Source organism: Aulonocara stuartgranti, assembly GCF_965226115.1.
Source record: "Aulonocara stuartgranti genome assembly, chromosome: 10".
NCBI lineage: Eukaryota > Metazoa > Chordata > Actinopteri > Cichliformes > Cichlidae > Aulonocara > Aulonocara stuartgranti.
In genome coordinates this window covers 34,636,596-34,654,349 of record NC_138946.1, presented here as the reverse complement: position 1 = coordinate 34,654,349, position 17,754 = coordinate 34,636,596, and the positions used below count along the sequence as shown (strand labels likewise).

Here is a 17,754-nt window from a genome sequence, read left to right as displayed (position 1 = left end):
AAACCTATTTCCTGCATATTCCAGCATATAAAATAAAATCATGTTTTGTGTTTACACTCTTTCAAATAGATGAAAGTAAAACACAGCAGAAAATAAATAGAATCAAAGATTCAGCGTCACTGAGTCCTGTCACTCTAAAATCTGGGGTGGGTGGAGGTTATCCCACAGCAGTCATGTCAGTGGGGGGATCCGGGTGTTTCATGAGACACTCTCACGGTTTAGTAACGCAGCGTGCTTACGGGAAAGTAACAGTAATCTAATGACCTTTGCAATAGTAATCCCTTGCTTTAGTCGTAACTTGAAAAAAGTAAGTAATGCATTACTGCCCATCTCTGGTGCTCACAGGTGGTGCAGTTTGGAGAAATGGTGGTGTTTCCTCAGAAGAACTACCAGAGTCACAAAGGGCACGAGTCCATGTCACCACCTCGACTCGCTGCTGATTCTGATCCGAGGCGGCAGATCAACTATCCACAGTAAAGTAGAAATAGTTGTGAGTTGTAGAAACTCTTTAATGTTCTTTATAGAGGCGCATGTTGTATAAAGCATGTGCTTTACATTCACTGCGATTTGCTGTGATATGTGACACCTGATGTGAGCAGGAATGGAGAACATGAATAAAAGGAAGATGTTTTTATTGTTTGGCTAATGAAGGGTGTAAATCTTTAATATTATTTTTGCTTGGTTATTTTAGTGTTTTTCTAAACATGGAGAAAAAAGGCATAAGAAACTAATTTAACTTTCTCTCCTGCTGCAGATGTTGGCTGTGATCTCCGAGGCTGGAACTGGAGAGAGAGGAGTCATCATCCAGCGTCAAAGAAAACATCCAGGTAAAGGGACGTGGATCACTATTTTAGCCTTAAATTATCGTACTTTTAAATACAAAAACATTTTAAAGGACAACATTTACCATCCAACTCTGACCGTAACACAAAATAATGATCGCCGTGAGTGTTTTCAAACTCTTCCTCAGATGGGCAGGCTATCACTGTCCAACCAGCCGACTTCAATAAAAGACTGAGACAGTCGGTGAAAGCAGCATTCAGTGAGCACCACAGGTGAGCGTGTCCCTGAGACATTCAGCATCTGATCCTTGTTGGCCTGTCTGCTCTGCTTTGAGACACTCTCAGTAAGTTTGATGGGCTGCTTGTCTTTCTGTTTGTAACCACTGCCATGCGTTTATGAAGTGGCTGTTTGGTCTCTCCAATGTAGAGCTCTGGACATTCCTCGCTGCACTGTACCGCATGCACTACATTGTTGAGTTTGTGTTTGGGATGAACCAGTTTGTGTCTGAGCGTGTTGCTGGGTCTGAAGTACACTGGGATGTCGTGCTTGGAGAAAACTCCTCTGATAAACCTGCTACATAGGGGATGACAATGTTGTTGCGTTTGTCTTTCCGATCCTCCCTAGTTGGTGTCTGACCTTCTTTTCTGTGCATCTTTGCTGATTTGATGAAAGAATAATTAGGATAACCGCATGTTTTAAAAGCTTCCTTTATATATGTGTGTTCCCTCTTTTCCCCTGATGGCTTCTTTCATGCCTCTTTCAAACCATCTTCTCCGGCTCTTTTAAAGGGACAGCACCTAGCCACTGGTACAGAGATGTTGAGGACACCTGGGTCAAAATCAAAACCTAAGACGTGGAATCCGTCACTGCTCACATCAACTCTGTGGATGTAACATAAAGTTGAACATAAAGTTCACCAGGGAAGACACAAAGATAACAGTTTGCTATTCCTGGACTCTGCTGTGCACAATGGGGAGAATGGAAACCTCAACAGTGAAGTTTAGCTGAAGCACACACACACAGACCAGTACCTCCTCTGTGACTCCCACCACAGCTGGACTGGCCGATGGTGATTTTTCATTTTCATGGGCCAATGGGGTTTTCTTTGGTTTTGTTTTTTGTAACGACATGAACAATAAAAGCTGGTGGATTGGCCAGATGCTGGCAGATGTGTAAAAATAACTCAGTTGTTTGGTGGTGGCTCTGGTGGAGCTTCCACAGAGGCAGCAGGTGGATGAGGGAAACGGGAGGCAGGAGGAGAGACCCGAGGCAGCCACCAGTCCGAGTGTCAGGTGAACTGAACTTCAGGTAAGAAGTTATGACCTGCAGTCTCTCTGGGTCAGATATAAACCAAGTTTAGGTGGAGTTTATTTTCGTTATGCTGACTTTTTACAGTCAGTTACAATAACATGCTAGCTAGTACAATACTGCGTGCTAGCTAGCATGACGGCGTTTCTATACAGCTGGGTGGTTCTATGATGTCACTGATGGTGAACTTTATTTATAAGGTTAGTCTGTAGAGTTTCCAACCGTCCTGTAAAAACACGGAATCGTCTCGTATCCAGAAAAAATATTACGCGTTTCGTGTTGAGATGTAAAGGAACACAGTTTGTCCCGGACTTCAGCTACAATGAAAAAGACACAAAGCTGGATTTATTCTGTCGTTACGCTGCACAGCTGCCTCTTCTCCTCTCATTCTGTCCCCTCCCTCTCCTGTTTCTACTTCAATCATGAAACTGATCAATGATCAGCTGATCGGCTTTTCTGACACAAGTCACTTTGCGCCAGAAAGAGGAAACCAGCGGATGTCGCGCTAAACAACAGCAGCACGTTTAAGCTTGATCAGCTGTTGTTAGAATTTATTTAATATTAATTTCTAGTATCAGCTGATGTTTGCTGGAGCCACAGCTGTAAAGCTGCTGGTCATGATGTCGGTTTGGATATGTGATGAGAGGGAAACATGAAGATGAAACCAGGAGATGTCCTTACTGAATCATCAGAGCTGTGATGGAGAAACAGGTTTACCTTTTAGGTGACATGGATGAGTTGAAGTTATGAACTGTTTCTGAGAGACAAATAACACCAGGATCCTTTTCTAAGTAGCTGACAGCTGGTAACTGTGCAGGGGCGGGCCTAGCAAAGCTTTTTTGTCCCAGTCCAGCCCTGACTCCATCACCCTCTGGAACACCAACTTGAAGTAATCAGGACCCTACAACACCGGGCAGAACATGTTCCCTCTAAGCCTGAAGGGACAAAGAGATATTTACTTTCTGCTGACCATCAGCTCAGATTCACCATCACCGTCTCTAACTCTCTAAATATGAACACATTTGAAAAATAAAGTTATGTTTACAAACATTCATATCTCAGAAATAAGCACAGCTGTTCATGTTTGCTATTACAGTTTTATTTGTCAGAGAATTATGAACTTTACATCGTGCATTGAGTTTAATAGGTCTGTCTCATGGCTGCACTATGAGAGCTGGAATAAACAATTAAAGTTGAGCAAACTTCAGCTAAATCTTGAAACAGTAGATACAGGTAGAAATGAGATCAGATTAATCTTTGGTCAAAAGCAGATACCTCCTGAGTTCAGTCCATCACATTAAAAAAGAAACGATATCATGCTTTTTACATACACTTCCAAATAATAGTCAAGCAGCTCAGTCTCACAAATAGGTAACTAAGATGTCTCTAATGCAGACGTGCACAGTGTAGTGCAAGCATTACAAGATCAGAAATGAAAACGTAACATTCATGTAAAACTACAGGCTCAGGATTTTAAAGAAAGGCTCTGAAAACAAAACTTTTTAAAACAGTATCTTTGCTGCGATCATCAAAATACAAAACAGACGTGAACAATTTTCAGTAACAAACCCTAACATGCACTAATATTACACATATCCAAACAACAAGCCATATGTCAAAGTTTTTGAAGTGAAGAAACATGTTGCTTTAAAAAGCACATGCAGTGTGTGGCCACGATCGTCACACTGTGGACCATGAACGCCACTTCTTTGAAGCGTTCTTCTTCTTGGAATCAAAATGGAAGCAGAAACATCACGATTCTCTTTGATCTACCAAAAGGAAAAAGCAGAACATCGGAGCTGAAACCAGTCGGGTGAAATAATTAGGATAACAATAATTCAGTGCATTGTCTCCGGTAGTCTTACGATTGTTGGTATCTGCTCAGTACAACTAACACTCGGTGTCAGGGAACTCCTGTGTGGAAACGAGTGGTTTTTATGTTTTTATGTACGTATTTAACTTCCATCCATTTAACTTAGGAGGAAGAAATGTCAGTTTGGTGCAGGCTGGTTAGTTTAGACTCTGGGTGCATTTGGTGCCCTGTTGTCTGTAACTCAATGAGTTGGTTCACTTTGTGGCTGGGCTGCATGTGCGGTTATATCATGTCGGCTTGGGCTGGAGTACCTGTTCCCTGTTAGGTGTTTAGCTGAACATGAGTAGAGCTTCTAGCTTGGAAGCACATCTGTGCACATAGTCATACTGTCACTGGTTAGTGTAAATGGCTCAATGTGACATAGGAACCTTTTAATTAATTTCCATAACCCGACTTGTATGTCAAAGAATATCAAACCTGGAAAAGCTGTTTATGGTCAGAATGATTAAAAACTGTAAAGAGCTTTTCTCTTTGCGTGGAGCGTCCAACACTGTGACTCTTCCTTGTAGAAGCCGTCACTCCAAAGGTCTTATGATAATAATGTTTTATGATTTACTAAGTTACTGGATGAACATGAAAAGTACGTCCATTGTTGCAAATGACCATGGGCGTGACCAGAATAACATCCAACTAGACGCTCAAAAGACGTCCTTAAATGTCCTGTAAGTTGCAGAACAGATGAACGAACAGGTAATCGCTTACTTGAGATGAAACCTGCCCAGCTACTTTGAAAACAGCTTCTACCTGCTCCTCCTGTAACTGGATGGCTTCTCAGGGCTAAGCCGTCCTGCAGTCCAGCAGCCTTTATGGTTCTGCTGTGATTCACCAGGAACTGTTAGAAAGACACAAACACACAAACATTAACATGTTCCACAGTCTTCCAGTTTGATCACTTTGATTGTCTCATCCTGTGGACAACGACGTACACGGATGCAGGTTTATTGTTAACTTTTGGAGGTTTATTTATTGAACAAATCCAGCTCCACTGTGATGCTGAGCTGGATACGCACTTAAGAAAACGTGTGAATAAATAGACAACAAACTGCATTTAACCAAACAGACTGGACCCGTTATTGTTAACTGAATGCAAGACTTTAACAGTCTCTTCAATGTAAGAATGCAGGTCCATCAGCATGAGACAAACCTGATGACACACTTCATATGTAGCACATTTACATTTATATCACACACGTCTGCTTTCCTGTTTGTATACAGGCTGCCAGGTTATCACAGGGCCAACACAATACATGTGACACAAAATCCACTGAAGTGTTTGATATTTTAATCATAATGATGATTATTATTTAAAATATCACTATAAAGTTTATTTATAAATATATTTAGATTTGTTTCTGTAACCTAGCATATAAAGCTGAGCTGTTTCAGCTTCTGACCTCTGACCTCAGTGTGTCCTCACTGCAGCTTCCTCCTGGAAACACTTCTCCTTCTTGTCTTCCCCCAGTGTTGTTTCCCTGCCGTTAATATCATTCACTGTACCTGAGGAACAACAGAGGACAAACACTCACTTTAAGAAGTACATTCATACAGAGGTGATCTATGGAAACGCACTACTCCACACTTTGGTAGAGAAATCAGTTTCTGTGAAACATTTCTGTAAATGGTGTGGACTTCTTCAGGAGACTCAGCCAATCCCACTCTGATAACTGAAACTTCTGTGGATGAAGAAACTGCCAGACACCGTCCTGGAAATGTTTAAGAAATACAAGATCGCTATATAAATGACGATCATGTTAAAATCACATTAACAGTTGTTGCTCACCTTTGTTTCTGATTTTAAAAAGTTGTATCCCGTCAGCTCTCATGGCTCAGAAAAAGCTTTTTTTGGTTTCCAATCCAGTTCTGCTTGAAAGTATTAAGGATACTTTAAAAGTGCTCCTCTGAAATCTGTGTTAAACAACAAGAAACATAAATTAGTAACAAAAACACAGTGCAGAAGGTAAGTACAGGCATTACACACCATCATCGGGCCTAATGCTCCTAAATCTGCAACTTCAAATCTCTGTGAGCTCTTCAACGTGTCTTCAAAGGGAAAAGTCCAAAACTTAAAATTTGATTATAAAAGGTTCAACACAGACACACAGACAGAGAGGTACCTTTTAATGTTTACTGGTAACCTGAGTCACTGATCATCTACAGCAGGGGTGTCGAACTCCAGGCCTCGAGGGCCCGTGTCCTGCAAGTTTTAGATCTCACCCTGGATCAGCACACCTGAAACAAATGATTAGCTCATTACCAGGCGTCTGGAGAACTTCAAGACATGTTGAGGAGGTAATTTAGACATTTAAATCAGCTGTGATGGATCAAGGACGCATCTAAAACCTGCAGGACACCGGCCCTCGAGGCCTGGAGTTCGACACCTGTGATCTACAGTATTACAGAGTCTGGCAGTCTTTGCATGATGTAAACCAGGGGTGCTCAATCCCAGTCCTCAAGAGCTACTGTCCTGCAGCTTTTAGATGCATCCCTACTCCAACACAGCTGAATCAAATGTTTGATTACCTCTTCAGCATGCCATCAAGTTTGGAAAAGGCCTGATAACAAGCCATTCATTTGATTCAGCTGTGTCGGATCAAGGATGCATCTAAAAGCTGCAGGACAGTAGCTCTCGAGGACTGGGATTGAGCACCCCTGATGTAAACGTTACTGTAAGTTTCCAGCTGCCTCTCAGGTGTGACAGGTGTGCCAGCAGGAAAGAGTAATAATAACCTGCATCCTGAGGTTTGTCGTGCAGGATTAAAGGAGCCAGGCTTTGTTCACACAGCTGGGATTGTGTTTTACACTGACCCTGGGTCAGTATCATACAGTTTAAACGAAGCACTGAAACTTGCACATATTTATTACAGATGCATTGAAGCTAATCGAGATATTTGCTGTGAATCTGTTTTCTGGTAACTTTATTAACCAGTAACATTTCTGTCTAATCACTGTTTAAACAGTAACCGCTTTATTACACTATAAGCTAACCTTTACACCATAACTTTAAGCTAGCGCCATAAAGACAGTCAAACGTAATAATATTTACAAATGCATCTCAAAGCTGTTATATGTGTATTACTAACATAACCACATTAACATTATTGACACTCGCTGACTTTTAATAGTCATTCTATAAATGCTGTCCGTTTAAACGTCTTACCTGTAAACACTGCTGTATCACAGGATTCCAGCCAGAGTGGATTCTGGAGTCTTCCACGCTCCTGTTAGTGATCCTCCATCTGGATGGATGATAACAACCTTCTGAACAATCTAGCAGGTGGAGATGGCCCCTGCTGGCCCATATCTATGGTGCTGATTTCTGCTTATAACGCCCACTGAATGGCCTGATGACATCTGAGGCCGGTGTCCCCAGTGCCTAGTGTTCGTTCCCAGTCTAGGTTTTGGTCATAAAGGTTTCCTTGTTGCCTTTCACATTCTGTTTTCATCTTAGTTCTGTACCACGGACATCAGCCTTAATAAATGCATTGTTGGTTATTAATATTCACCTGCCTGTGAGTCTGCGTTTGGGCCTTTCCCTCTACAAACATGATCTAGGTCTCGCTGATCGTAGTTGAAACCATATCACAGAACTAAGCTAGATGATGCTGATTCATTTAATTCACAAAACACCATTTAAATGCCATCACTGCCTTTGAAGATGTTTGCAGACACACAGGGACAAATTATTAGTTTAAGGTTACTGACTGGAGCAATAGATTTTCAACACAGAATTTCTGCATTCACTTGTTTTCTTCAGAAAGAAACTTTACATGTATCTGAACACAATAACAGATTACTATTTTTTAATGACCTGATTCAGTATTATTAGCTGGTCTCTCTATTGAGCCATAACATAAATCACTGCTTTGCAATGACGTGCTTTAACTTTATAATGCTCAAAGTAAAACTAAGGGTTATATTCTAGTTTACACAAAGTTTAAAAACTTAAGCAAGGGTTTCAACTGTCACTTGAAAGCATTATACCAATAGCCAGAGGTGTGGACTCGAGTCACATGACTTGGACTCGAGTCAGACTCGAGTCATTAATTTTATGACTTTAGACTTGACTTGAAAAAATGTTCTAAGACTTGTGACTTGACTTGGACTTTTACACCAATGACCTGGGACTTGAATTGGACTTGAACCGGTTTACTTGAAAAGACTTGATATTTCACCCCAAATATAAAATTTAACATGCATATTATATAGAGATTGAAAATGTGACGTCATTCACGGGTAGAACCGCAAAGGATTCTGGGAACTCGTGGCAAGCGGTACTAGCGCACGCAGGCTTTCAATTAAAATCAGTTATACAGCGATAAAAAGAAACACAAAAATGTCAAGAAGCTGTTGTATTATTAACTGCAATAGCCGGTCGCATGACAGCCACGGGAAGCCGACGGGTAAAGAGATCGGTTGTTATCGGATTACTTCGTTGAAGAGAAATTGTTCGAGCCATGTTTCCGAAGTAACAAAGAGGCGACGGATGGTCTGGATTGCAGCCATTCAAAGACCAATTATAACGTCCCAGAACACTCCAGCTCACAGGTTAGTCTGCTCCAAGCATTTACACAAAGGTCAGTCTGCTGTTGTAGTTAATACGTCATTTTCATAACATAATTGGTGATATAGGTTACAAGCAAGTCTGGCGCTGAACAGAAATTGTCGCGCTATGCTCCTTTGTTTATTGTGCATAAATAGTGAATTATCCTGACACAATATTGCGTTTCGCTTCTGTTATTATGGTACATTGACAAAAACATATACTTTTATTCACAGGATAAAACAGGTTTTTTGTATCACTAATTGCCCAGTACGATTACAGCATACAATATTGTTGTCACTGCTACATTTCTGTGATGCTACCAGAAATTATTTCCACTGCTAATTAATTACCATTGAGCTCAAAGGTCCTATTAATAAACGGTTAAGGAATGTGTATTTATGACGACGATTTGTGAGACTGGTAAACTTATGATACGTACGATGGTCTTTCGTTCTACACGGTGCATTTCAAGGTCCTGCACCCATCCGTCGGTAAACTGTACCTGGGCTTGTTGCAGTGACCTGAAGTTACTAAACTTCATGAGTGTATGCACTCACTCCAAGAACCGTGTAATTATAAATATGCATATAAATATGCTACGATGAGATAGCTGACTTCATCTAACTAGCAAATGTTGTCCAGGCTACGTTGGTGATACAGTTTTTTTTAATGTGTATGATATTTTTGTCATGCGATTTTAAAGCCGGTCCTACAACCGCATCCAAGAATAACATGCAGCTTATCTCAGAACTGTCGGTGAAAATTATTCTTGGAGCTAGGTTTAATTGAGCTGCATTTTAAAGAGGTGCAATTTCACAATTTGTGTATATTTTCTAAGTTCACTATTTTGTCATGTGTTGAGAAAAACACAGATCTAAAAATTACATGGTCTAATATTTACATTTAGCATAACTGCAACATTATTTTTTCGTTTGTTTTTTTTAAAGACTCGAAAGGACTTGAAATTCAAAGTTTCAGACTTGTGACTTGACTCGGACTTTTACACCAGTGACTTGAGACTCGACTCTGACTTGCCTGACATTACTTGAGACTTGAGGATAAAGACTTGAGACTTACTTGAGACTTGCAAAACAATGACTTGGTCCCACCTCTGCCAATAGCAAATGAAATTAGTTTAGACTTGAGAAAAACATTTGCTGATGCTCAAAAAGCAGGAAATGGCTATGCAAAGATACTGTGGTGTTTCCTATAGTCAAGAACTGGAGTGAAAATTATCATCATGAAAAGAGAGACACATAGTACAAAACAACAGTGCAGAGAAAGAGCTTTGAAAGATTTCAAAGACTCTGGAAAGAAAACTAGTATGCAATATGTCTAAGGACCACAGAACACCCGCCAGCAACCCTGCACAGGAATGGACTGCAAGGCTGGAGAGCAAAATAAGCACCACTTCTGCAGAAGAGACACCTTCAAGCCAGACTGAAGTTTGCTAACAGCAACCTAGAAAAGGATTATGCATACTGGAAGCACGTCCTTTGGTCCGATGAGACAAAACTAGAGCTCTTCGGCCGTGTAGACAAGACATTTGGACAATTGTGGGGAAAATCTGAGGATTTGAGCACCTTGTTGTTCCAACATTACTGCACACGAGTCCTCACCTCATCCTGGTATTACACCTTTGGGATGAATTCGAGCGGAGACTGTGAGCCTGGCCTTTCCGTTCAGTGCCTCACAAATGAACTTTTAAACAAATGGTCAAAAATTCCTATAAACACACTTTCAAATCAAATCAAAATTTATTTATATAGCACATATTAAAAACAACAAAGTTGGCCATAGTGCTTCACAGTCAGTAAACGCATGAGACAATTAAAACAAAACAATAAAGACAGGACAGGAATCAATAGGTGACAACACAACAAGCCAACTCGTAAGAATCAAAAGCCAAAGTAAAAAGATAGATTTTAAGACGTGATTTAAAAGACTGGATAGACTCGGCGGCACGAATATGAACCGGCGAGGTTATTCCAGAGTCTGGGTGCTACGCTTGCGAAGGCCCGGTCACCTCCTAGGTTGTGCTAGGAGCATCTGATTGGACGAATTAAGTGCTCTATTGGGATTGTACAAGTGGAGGAGTTGGGAAAGATAGCTGGGCGCTAAATTATTTAGAATTTTAAAAGTGAACAAAACTAAAGTTTGTGGAAAGCCTTCCCAGCACAGTTGAAGCTGTAGTAGCAGCAAAGTGTGGACTAAGATCATATTCAACTCTATGGATTAAGTATGATTAAGGGATGTCACTGAAGTTCATATGCGTGTGAAGGCAGATGAGCAAATATTGTTAGCAATATTGTGTACATCACAAAAATGTTTGAGTATGGGCTAGTTAAAATATGAAGACTTTTCATATTCATATAAATATGAAAAAAGTCCCTTGTTTGAGCACACACTAATATAAAAACAATCAGTGAGTGACTGATATAGAGAGACCAACCTGCGCTCTCTTGCCACATACGTAGAACAGTGTTCGTAGCGTCAGACAGAAACACATTGACTGTCAGTGGCAGACCTGCCAATTCTGGTATTCTATGGCAAATCCTAGTTCGACTGAACTGTGCCAAATAGTGAGTACAGAGCCCACTAGAGCCCACTAGAGCCCACTAGTGGCCCTGCAGGCCACTCTCATGAATTCTGTTTCTGATTGTTTGGTCAGAGACATTCACACCAGTGATCATTGTGTAGGGTTGTGACAGTGCTCATCCTGATGGGTTTGAAGACCTTCTATGGTAGTTGGTGGTATAACGTAATGTATTAAACAATATATTAAGCTTATATTGCGCAACAAGCTCACTATCAAAATGGCTTCTATGTCACCTTTTTAATATAAAATCTGCAAAGTTTCATGCTAATGTTCTTTCTTACATTGAAAATACGTGGCAGACGTTGATGGCTTACAATAGCCAGTCATGTTTGATACTTGTCTTTCAAATGTGTGTACTCATAGTTAATGATTTTCTCCTCAATGACATTTTCCCTAAAAACAAGCTGTGTTGTGAAAACTGCTGTTAACTGTTGCAAGGTGAAGGTTTTGGATAAATGCCATTGTTTATGATTAAAATGAGAGTAAAATCAGGATACATCTGTTGTAAAACTACAGATTTTTAAAAGCATTTTTCATATTTTGCTGCTAGTCTTCTAATTTCACTGAGGTCTTGCAGCACTGAGTGAGTGATCAAAGCTTACACTAAGCCTGGTTAGCAGGTTGCGTTAGCCAAGGCTGAAGGTGGTAGTGATTACAAGAGAGATTTGTGCTGTTAGGCATGACTGTGGCCACCAAAGTAAAACAGTCATGGAGCATCAGCACATGAACAGTGTTAAAAAGAAAACGTGACTTGCAAATAATAATAATTATTATTATTTTTAACCAAAGCCACCTTTAAAAACCCTCAAGGTCACCTTAAATTTGTACTACTACATTATTAGGTTACTGGACACTAACATGCACCCGTCACACAAGATGTATATAACAAGACCTGTGTAACTGAAACACCAGTTAGCCTCCCTCAAAGTGGGCGTCATCCCTACATCACTACCTCTATCAAACACACAGACACACACACACACACACACACACACACACACACACGCTTAGTCATGATCTCAGACCACAGTAGCATGCAAAAACCATGGGAGTGCTGTAGGAACATAAAGGAAGCTGAGTGTTATCTTTAAAATAACAATGTCAGATGGAACATAAGTAGCAGCATCACTGATTTGAAGAAACAAATCTGATTGTCTCATTTTGTTTTGGTAAATTTAAAATACAAAAGAAAAAGTAGAACAGCTTTCACTTGATGTGAAGCTCCATGGAAGCTCGTGAGCAAGCAGGCGGGACTGAAGGGGAAGAATTGGTGAGTGAAAATGCAAACAGAAGGTCTGCTGGCTGAGTGATTTGCACACTTAATGGAAAACTAAAGAGACACAGGATGGGACTAATACTGTGGGTACAGAAGGATGTGGGAATGTGATACGAAGAATCTTTGACATGCTGTATAACGCAATAATGTAAGTAACGTGTGTGTTACTTTACTCGAGTTGTAACTTTTAGACTGGAAAAAACTGGCCACGAATGAATTGAACAGATTCTCCCCAACGTAAGCAGAAATCACACAGCAAAGATTGAATAAGTGTTGCAAACGTTAGTATGTGTATATGTAAGTAAGAAGAAAATGTAGAGTTTTAACAAGCTGAAAAAGCAATGACAGGTCACAGCTGCCACCTGTGCTACCTGCCAGTGTTGAGGAACAGGTTACATGCAACACAGACACATAATTCAATTACAGAAGTAGTACAGGTCAGCTCATGTAATGTGTTTTTTCTATAATTAAATTACCAAGGCAGCATATGTCCGTTCAATAACAATTCAGAATATTACAAGTAAGAAATTGGGACATAAATGGTGGCGCTGTCACTTGGTGTTCGCTCGCTCTGCGGTAGAGTATCACTTCCTGTTCCTGCTCAAACACAGTGGTGTTTCTGAGTAGCTTATTTGCTTAGCAATTTAATTAACAACTTTTAAATACATTCTTCTTTCATAGTATAATCTTCACGTGCTTCATCCGAAGCACACTTTCTGTGTACTCACTACCTAATTTATAGCCAAAGTATTCACTCACTGTCTCTGTACTGTTTCGCTAGCTTAGCTTAGCTCGTAGCCGACTCGTTAGCACCATGGCTACTTCACCTCTCCCTCCTGCACTTTCTTGTTCATTGTGTCAGATGTTTAGTTACTCCTCGGCCTCCTTTAGCAGTAATGATATCTGTAACAAATGTAGCATATTTGCAGCTCTGGAGGCCAGGATTACTGAATTGGAGACTCAGCTTCGCACCCTTCATTCACCCGTAGCTAGCCAGGCCCCTGTAGCTGGTGCAGCCGAAGATAGCGTAGGCCCCGCTAGCTGTTCCCCGGCAGACCCCAAGCAGCTGGGGAAAGAGGGCGGCTGGGTCACGGTGAGGAGGATGCATAGTCCTAAACAGAAGCCCCAGGTACACCACCAACCCGTTCATGTGTCTAACCGTTTTTCCCCACTCGGCGACACACCCGCCGGGGGTCAAACTCTGGTAATTGGTGATTCTGTTCTCAGACATGTGAAGCTAGAGACACCGGCAACCATAGTCAATTGTCTTCCAGGGGCCAGAGCAGGCGACATTGAAGGAAATTTAAAACTGCTGGCTAAGGGTAAACGTAAATTCAGTAAAATCATAATTCACGTCGGCAGTAATGACACCCGGTTACGCCAATCGGAGGTCACTAAAATCAATATTGAATCGGTGTGCAACTTTGCCAAAACAATGTCGGACTCTGTAGTTTTCTCTGGTCCCCTCCCCAATCAGACCAGGAGCGACATGTTTAGCTGCATGTTCTCCTTAAATTGCTGGCTGTCTGAGTGGTGTCCCAGAAACGATGTGGGCTTCATAGATAATTGGCAAACCTTCTGGAGGAAACCTGGTCTTGTTAGGAGAGACGGCATCCATCCCACTTTGGATGGAGCAGCTCTCATTTCTAGAAATATGGACAAATTTATTAAACCCCCCAAAATATGACTATCCAGAGTTGGGACCAGGAAGCAGAGTTGCAGTCTTACACGCCTCTCTGCAGCTTCTCTCCTCCTGCTACCCCCCCAAAAACCCATCTCCATAGAGACTGTGTCAGCTTCCAAAAAGACAAAAAACAAACTAAAAACCAGCAACAAACAACTTAAACATAAACAATTACAAAGAAAGAACAATACAGTATCCACATCTGAACCAAAGAGTAAAACAGTGAAATGTGGATTATTAAATATTAGGTCTCTCTCCTCCAAGTCTCTGTTAGTACATGACTTAATAATTGATCAACAAATTGATTTACTCTGCCTCACAGAAACCTGGTTGCAGCAGGATGATTATGTTAGTTTAAATGAATCAACACCCCCGAGTCATTCTAACTACCAGAAACCTCGAAGCACAGGCCGAGGGGGCGGTGTGGCAGCAATTTTTCACACCAGCCTATTAATTAATGAAAGACCAAGACAGACTTTTAATTCATTTGAAAGCCTGATGCTTAGCCTCATCCACCCCAGCTGTAAAACTCAGAAACCAGTCTTACTTGTTATCATCTATCGTCCACCTGGGCCTTACACAGAGTTTCTGTCTGATTTCTCAGACTTTATATCTAATTTAGTTCTGAGCTCAGATAAAATAATTATTGTGGGTGATTTTAACATCCATGTAGATGCTAAAAATGACAGCCTCAACATGGCATTTAATCTGTTATTAGACTCAATTGGCTTCTCTCAAAATGTAAAAGAACCCACCCACCACTTTAATCACACTCTAGATCTTGTTTTAACATATGGCATAGAAACTGAACATTTAACAGTGTTTCCTGAAAACCCTCTCCTGTCTGATCATTTCCTGATAACATTTACATTTACAATAATTGATTACACAGCGGTGGAGAGTAGACTTTATCAAAGTAGATGTCTTTCTGAAAGTGCTGTAACTAAGTTTAAGAATATAATCCACCCACTGTTATCATCTCCAATGCCCTGTACCAACACAGAGCAAAGCAGCTATCTGAACGCTACCCCAACAGAGGTCGATTATCTTGTTAATAATTTCACCTCCTCACTACGTACGACTCTGGATACTGTAGCTCCTGTGAAAACTAAGGTCTCTAATCAGAAGTACCTGACTCCGTGGTATAATTCTCAAACACGTAGCCTAAAGCAGATGACTCGTAATCTGGAGAGGAAATGGCGTGTCACAAATCTAGAGGATCATCATTTAGCCTGGAGAAATAGTTTGCTGCTTTATAAGAAAGCCCTCCGCAAAGCCAGAACATCTTACTATTCATCACTGATTGAAGAAAATAAGAACAACCCCAGGTTTCTCTTCAGCACTGTAGCCAGGCTGACAAACAGTCAGAGCTCTGTTGAGCCAACCATCCCTTTAACATTAACTAGTAATGACTTCATGAACTTCTTCACAAATAAAATTTTTATCATTAGAGAAAAAATGACCAGTAATCATCCCACAGATGTAATATTATCTACAGCTACTCTTAGTACAATTGATGTTAAGTTAGACTCTTTTTCTCCAATTGATCTTTCTGAGTTAACTTCAATAATTACTTCCTCCAAACCATCAACGTGTCTTTTAGACCCCATTCCTACAAAACTGCTCAAAGAAGTCCTGCCATTAATTAATTCTTCGATCTTAAATATGATCAACCTATCTCTAATGATCGGCTATGTACCACAGGCCTTCAAGCTGGCTGTAGTTAAACCTTTACTCAAAAAGCATCTCTAGACCCAGCAGTCTTAGCTAATTATAGGCCAATCTCCAACCTTCCTTTCATATCAAAAATCCTTGAAAGAGTAGTTGTCAAACAGCTAACAGATCATCTGCAGAGGAATGGTTTATTTGAAGAGTTTCAGTCAGGTTTCAGAGCTCAGCACAGCACAGAAACAGCTTTAGTGAAGGTTACAAATGATCTTCTTATGGCCTCTGACAGTGGACTCATCTCTGTGCTTGTCCTGCTAGACCTCAGTGCAGCGTTCGATACTGTTGGCCATAATATCCTATTAGAGCGATTAGAACATGCTGTAGGTATTACAGGTACTGCGCTGCAGTGGTTTGTATCATATCTATCTAATAGACTCCAGTTTGTGCATGTAAATGGAGAGTCCTCTTTACACACTGAGGTTAATTATGGAGTTCCACAGGGTTCAGTGCTAGGACCAATTCTGTTTACATTATACATGCTTAGGCAGCATCATTAGAAGACATAGCATACATTTACACTGCTATGCTGATGACACCCAGCTCTATCTGTCCATGAAGCCAGATGACACACACCAATTAGTTAAACTGCAGGAATGTCTTAAAGACATAAAGACCTGGATGGCCGCTAACTTTCTGCTTCTTAATTCAGATCAAACTGAGGTTATTGTACTCGGCCCTGAAAATCTTAGAAATATGGCCTCCAGGCATTACCTTGGCCTCCAGTAACGCGGTGAGGAACCTTGGAGTCATTTTTGACCAGGACATGTCCTTCAACGCACATATTAAACAAATATGTAAGACTGCTTTCTTCCATTTGCGCAACATCTCTAAAATTAGAAATATCCTGTCTCAGAGTGACGCTGAAAAACTAGTTCATGCATTTATTACTTCCAGGCTGGACGATTGTAATTCATTATTATCAGGATGTCCTAAAAAACTCACTGAAAAGCCTTCAGTTAATCCAAAATGCTGCAGCAAGAGTCCTGACAGGGACTAGAAAGAGAGAGCATATTTCTCCTGTTTTGGCTTCCTGTTAAATCCAGAATTGAATTCAAAATCCTGCTCCTCACATACAAGGTCTTAAATAATCAGGCCCCATCTTATCTTAATGACCTTGTAGTACCATATCACCCTATTAGAGCGCTTCGCTCTCGCTCTGAAGGCCTACTTGTTGTTCCTAGAGTATTTAAAAGTAGAATGGGAGGGAGAGCCTTCAGTTTTCAGGCCCCTCTTCTGTGGAACCAGCTTCCAGTTTGGATTCGGGAGACAGACACTATCTCTACTTTCAAGATTAGGCTTCAAACTTTCCTTTTTGCTAAAGCATATAGTTAGGGCTGGACCAGGTGACCCTGAATCCTCCCTTAGTTATGCTGCAATAGATGTAGGCTGCCGGGGGATTCCCATGATGCATTGAGTTTTTCCTTTCCAGTCACCTTTCTCACTCACTATGTATTAACAGACCTCTCTGCATTGAATCATATCCGTTATTAACCTCTGTCTCACTTCCACAGCATGTCTTTATCCTGTCTTCCTTCTCTCACCCGAACCGGTCGCAGCAGATGGCCCCGCCCCTCCCTGAGCCTGGTTCTGCCGGAGGTTTCTTCCTGTTAAAAGGGAGTTTTTCCTTCCCACTGTCGCCAAAGTGCTTGCTCATAGGGGGTCATATGATTGTTGGGTTTTTCTCTGTATCTATGAAGCGCCTTGAGGCGACTTTTGTTGTGATTTGGCGCTATATAAATAAAATTGAATTGAATTGAACTGTTGTAAGAGTACAAAACTGTCTGACAGCAGACATCCAGAGTTCTGTGAGGAAAAAAGGGAAAGACGTTAAAAAGCTTTCAGATGCAACTGTTGCGTTTGGTCGCACAGTGAACTGTAATGTTCAAGCCCAAAGAGACTCGATTTCTCTTTCTCGGACAATAAAAAAAAGAAAAACTGCAGATTAAGTTATTAAACTGCA

The 17,754-nt window shown here is 40.9% G+C and overlaps 1 protein-coding gene and 1 long non-coding RNA gene across 14 annotated transcripts in view; both read right to left on the bottom strand.

Annotated features, from left to right (window-relative positions):
* LOC309715572 (disks large homolog 2-like) overlaps positions 1–17,754 on the bottom strand; it is a 173,592-nt gene that overhangs the window by 86,708 nt on the left and 69,130 nt on the right. The gene's annotated exons all lie outside the window — the stretch shown is intronic.
* LOC309715598 lies at positions 3,169–10,113 on the bottom strand. The gene is made up of 6 exons (XR_014279241.1): positions 7,122–10,113; positions 6,079–6,193; positions 5,745–5,869; positions 5,366–5,461; positions 4,709–4,796; positions 3,169–3,860 (listed from the first exon to the last, which is right to left on the bottom strand). It is a non-coding gene; the product is annotated as an uncharacterized lncRNA (long non-coding RNA).